The following is a 6,000-nucleotide window of genomic DNA, read 5'->3' on the forward strand; positions in this document are numbered from 1 at the left end:
TTAAACATACATATATTAAATCCACTAACAAATCTGACATATTCTATGTATAATTCCTTGTTTTACTTACAATCTTGTCGCATTCGTCTGTGAATGCGCTCAAATGCGACAAGGTTTAATGTAATAGCTTGTCGCATTTGAGCGCATTTAGGTAATAAATGCGACAGGTTTAACGTAATTGCTTGTCGCATTTGAGCGCATTTAGGTAACAAATGCGACAGGTTTACATACAGTTAATATGAGCGCATTTAGGTAACAAATGCGATCATATTTCCACGGTAGCCATTAACATCGCATTCGAGCGCATTGAAACGCATTTAAGCTTCATTAATGGCGGAAACAACAAGGAAGAAGATGATGCATGCTTACCTTATGTTTCGTTCGTCCTTCCTCTTCGTTTGCCGCCACCGCCGCCTTCCGTTTTCTCGCCATAACCTCCGCGCGTAGTAGATGGAAACGGGCCCGAGCCGAGGTAGGAGATGAAAATAAAAATGAAAATGCAGAGAAGAACAACCCGGATTATATATAGTGATGAATTCAAAACGTAAAATGCAGTTGAAACGAACTGAAACTGAAGAAGATGAACCACAATGAAGTTGAATGGGAAAGGTCAGGTGAGGAAGTCGAAGTGGAAGCAGCGGAGGTAGGAGATGAACCTTCAAACTAAAACAAGGGTAGTTTTGTCCAAAATGGGTTTAAATGTCTAATTTGGTAAAATGGAAGGAAGGTGGGTTAGATATGTAAATTGGGGTCCTTGATTGGGTTAGATTAGTAATTATCCCTTATAATATTCATATTGTGTCATTTTCGGGTTCGTGCTAAAAGAGTAAACTTAAACTCAATTTAAAAACTTTCGTTTCACAATCGTATTAATATGTTCGGATTAGTATCAATTTTGTATCGTGTTTTCAGGTTTACATGTAATTTTGTTATGCATATATATTGATGATAACTTTTAAATACTTTATATTATTTTTATATTAGTATGTTAACACTAACCATCGAAAAGTCCGCTAATATTATATTAAGGGATCATCTAATGTGTTTATAACAATTTAATATTCGAAAATAATAATTATAATTTTATTATCTTTATTAATAAAGTGACATATAAAAACACGAGAGAATATAACAATAATTTTAAATATTCATGTCATTTCGTGTCGTTTTCGGGTTAGCACAACCATAACCCAACCTAAGAACTTGCGCGTCAGTTTAGTGTCAACTAAAAAACGACACATTACCTACTAAGCTAAACTCAAGCACTAAAATTGCGTGTCAATTTCGTATCGTATAATCGGGTCATGTGTACTTTTGCCACCTCTAATAAAAAAAGGGTTTAAGATTTTCCGAGAAGTGTCAATTTAGCACAACATACAAAATACCATTATTTTAACATCAAAGTTTGTAAAATGATGTAATTATAGCTCTGGATAACCGAACTTGGAGCTATATTGATATAATGTCACGAATGTTGGGGGTGTCGAGTTTTGTTACCCATTTTATAATTATACCATTTCATAAACGTTGATGCTAAAACGATGTTATTTTGTATATTAGAGCTTAAATTGACATTTTTCCAAAAACTTTGAAACTATTTTAATATATTACCTCCATATCTAAAAAATACTAACCCCAATATAATACACTATTTATTTGGGTTAAGGTGCAAAAATACCCCTAACGTTTTGGGTCAGGAGCAACTTTACCCCTAACGTCTAAAATGGTGCAATTTTACCCCTAAAGTTTGTAGCCAATAGCAATTTTACCCCTAATGTTGGTAATTTAGGTCAATTTCAGACACTATTATAAAACACAATCAATTGCATATCAATTCATTCTAAAAGAAGGATTTCATGTTTTTTGTAATTTAATAATAGAATTGGAGATTAATATTTATAAATTCGGTGAGTTTTTTTATTTTTTTTGTCTAATTCGTATAAAAGACAGTATATTTTTATTTTTTATTTTTTTTCACATCCCAACATATGTTTATGATTTGTTACTGATAAAATTACGCACATGTGCAGTATAGATGATAAGATTCATGACCGAGCAGACAGTTTGATGAATTATTTCTGAAATTAATCAAATTTATCAATGTTAGGGGTAAAATTGCTCTTGGCTACAAATGTTAGGGGTAAAAATTGCTCCATTTTAGACGTTAGAGGTAAAATTGCTCTTGACCCAAAATATCAAGGGTATTTTTGTACCTTAACCCCTGTTTATTTAGACAGATCCAGATGTTGCTATGGTTGTGGAGCACCTAAATCAAATGAGCTTCTATTCTTCTTATCGGTTAATTTTAAATGATTGTAACGTTTTTATATCTTTTTTTATAAGGGTAATTAATTTATTAGTCTTTATATTTTGACAAAACACACTGTTTAGTTCCTGTATTTTTAAAAATACATAGTAAGATCTCTAATCTTTTTTTTTTTGTGAACTGTTTAGTCCTTTTATCTGTTTGTTAGGTTTTTTTACCGTTTATGAATTCGGAAATGACTAAATTACCCTTTACTATTTATCAGTCAAAAACAATTCAGACCTTTATATCTTTCTCTCACAACTTCCGCTCACAAAAAAAAATGGAGAAAGGATTGAATCTCTAACCCATAATCGAATCACGCATGCTCACTCTTCCTGTTTGAATTGAAGGTAGAAATCGACTCAAATCTCTCTCGCTTACCAGACCTAATGCTTACGAATTTGAACGATTAAGAAGAAAATCAAGAAGAAGAATACTCAAAGTTGATTTCAGATACAGTAGGAAAATAAAAGAAAAGAAGAACGCAGAGATGAGAAATAATGAATTTAATAGTCTTATATATTTGATTTTATGGTAAAGGGTAGTTAAGGTATTACATTTTTATTTTAAATAGATTTTGACTCAAATCCAAATTGACTAACGGAATCTTTATGAGAATCTAACGACATGGACTAAATAGTTCACCGAGAAAAACATTAAGCACTAAACAGTTCATCGAGAAAAATGTTGAGGATCTTACTGTATATTTTTGAAAATAAATGGACTAAACAGTGTGTTTTGTTAAAATATAGGGACTAATAAATTAATTACCCTTTTTATAATCACGTTTCAATTTTGTTGGTGGATCTATAAATAATGTTGCTCACCTTATAGCAGGAGCAGCTTATTCTATATCATGTCATAAGGAGTGATTTTTAAGCCATTCTATTTTTATTTTTGCATACTTTATACTTGTTTTTAATTGACTGAATTTCAATGGGTTTAAAAAAAATGACGAACTATAAGAAAATATATATTTTTAATAATAAAACTTAGAGTTTAGGGGAAAGTATGAAAAAAATGCTTGTGGTTTGTCCATTTTACAAACAGAGGCATGTGGTTTAAAAGTTTACAAATAAAGGTCCGTGGTATGTTTTATTTACAAAACAAATTATTACAATTACACAGTTAAGTTCTGATTATAATCAAAGATATTTTTATCTTAAAAAAATTATTCTTACATATCAGCATAACACAACCCTCGAAAAAAACAACTTTCTAAATCGAAAAATTTAATAATATGTTGGAATTTTACGTTTTTTCTTTTATTATATAACTATATAATTTTAATAATTAATATTAATTAGACGAATGGAACTAGATTGGACTAGCTCATTCTATTTTTATAAATATTAAATTTTCTAAAAAATAATACATTGGCTTTGACTGAGTATAAACTAGATCTAATGTGTATTTTTCTTAAATGAGATTTACATAGAAATACAGTTTTTAAAAACTATTAAATAATAATTTGAATTATATCAAACCAATAAATATTTGAGTAAATTTCAGAAAAAATTCATGTGGTTTTACTTTTTTTTTTTTACACAAAAAGGATTGTGGTTTTTTCTTTTCAAATACAGGATTGTGGTTTATTTCGTTACACTATTTACGGATTTAGTGAAGATGCCGTGAATTTGTTGCTGTGGCTGAAGGGTAAATATGAGTTTTTAAAAAAATTTGGGTAAGGATTGTGGTTTATTTCGTTACACTATTTACGGATTTAGTGAAGATGCCGTTAATTTGTTGCTGTGGCTGAAGGGTAAATATGAGTTTTTAAAAAAGTTTGGGTAAATTTTTAAAAAAAAAACCCTGTGGTTTCACTTTTTTTGCAGAAAAAAGATTGTGGTTTTTTTTTTCTTTTCAAATACAGGATGGTGGTTTATTCGTTTATTCGTTACACTATTTACGGATTTGGTAAAGATACCGTTTATTTGCTGACGTGGCTGAAGGGAAAATATGGGTTTATAAAAAAAAAAATTGAACAATGAATTTTTTATAACTATTTTAGATCTACAATATTAACCAATGGATTTTTTATAACTATTTTGTGGCTACAATATTGACTATAAAATCTCACATGAACGTAAATCTCACATGGTTGTTCAAAATCTTTTATAGTCAATTTTTTTGAAAACCAATATTTGCCCTTCACCCGCAGCAACAAATAAACGTATCTTCACCAAATCCATAAATAGTGTAACAGAATAAACCACAGTTCTGTATTTGAAAAGAAAAAAGAACACAGTTATTTTTCTGCAAAAAAAAAATGAAACCATAGAGTTTTTTTTAAATTTACTCCAATTTTTTTAAAAACTCATATTTGCCCTTCAACCATGTCAGTAAATTAACGGCATCTTCACCAAATCCGTAAATAGTGTAACGAATAAACCACAGTCCTGTATTTGAAAAGAAAAAAACCACAATCCTTTTTCTAAAAAAAATGAAACCACAAAGGTTTTTTTTAAAATTTACCCTAAATATTTTTAATATATTTTAATGACTAAAATTTATAAATTAGAGATCCAACATATACATTTTAGGAATAGTACTTATTGTGATATTATATATTTAGAATTAATTTCTCAAAATGGGAAAATGGGTGAAATTTAAATTTAGATCATGGCTTAATATCTAAGATTGTAAATTGTTAATTTCTTCACATTTCTGTTAAATATTTAGTCGTTCTGTGAATAAAGTAGCTAATGTCGTTGCTAGAGCTGTTCATTTTGTGCCGAAATTTATGGAGTGAAATCTTATCCCTCCAAATTTCGTTGTTGTTTTCTGATTCTCATTAATAAATTTTTTCTTCAAATTTTTTTTTTATCACAGTGCATTATTAGATAAAAATGTAAATTCTTTTACTATTTTTATATTTATTGATTAATAATTAAAAATCAAAATAAAAAAATTAAGGTATAATATCCATTCGGCTCCTTAAACTATCAAAATCATAAATCAGGTTGAACTAATAAAAAAAATCATCAATTGAGTCCACATTCTAAACAAAAATCATCAATTGAGGCATCATAGAAAATCATTCGGTTGAACAGTTTCAGACTCTCTTCCCCAAATACATTTTGAACCAGCACAAAGATTATTACAAAGGCTAATTACAAATCTAGTCCAACTAAGAGGGGTCATTTATATATCTAACTCACTTTGCTTCCATTTTACCAAATTAGATCATTTCATCCACTTTGGACAAAATTACCCTTAGTTCTATTGATTGATGGATCGACTTCTGATATCAATTGTTAGCGATTTTTGAAGTATTATGTTTAATTTCCGTAGAAGTGCTATGTTTCTAGCTTATACGCCTGCTTTTCTCGCTAGTCTTGCCTCTTTCTTCATCTATAATGGCATTGTTTCAATTTTCTCAATTTTCCACCATTTTTCTCCATTGTTATCGCATTTGTGACAAAATTTGCCGTATTTCGTCACAAATGCGATAACAATTGTCACATTTGTCGCAAATGCGACAAGAGTTGTCGCATCTGCGATAAGTGTTGGCGCATTTGCGCCGAAATGTGACAACTATTGTCACATTTGTGACGAATGCGACAAATTTCGTTACAAATGAGACAACAATGTAGGAAAATTGAGGAAAATGGTGGAAAATATAGAAAATTGAAACGATACCATTACAGATGAAGAAAGAGTGAAGACCAGCGAGAAAAGCAGACGTATAA

This window comes from Euphorbia lathyris, chromosome 5 (genome assembly GCF_963576675.1).
Source record: "Euphorbia lathyris chromosome 5, ddEupLath1.1, whole genome shotgun sequence".
In the NCBI taxonomy this organism is placed as follows: domain Eukaryota; kingdom Viridiplantae; phylum Streptophyta; class Magnoliopsida; order Malpighiales; family Euphorbiaceae; genus Euphorbia; species Euphorbia lathyris.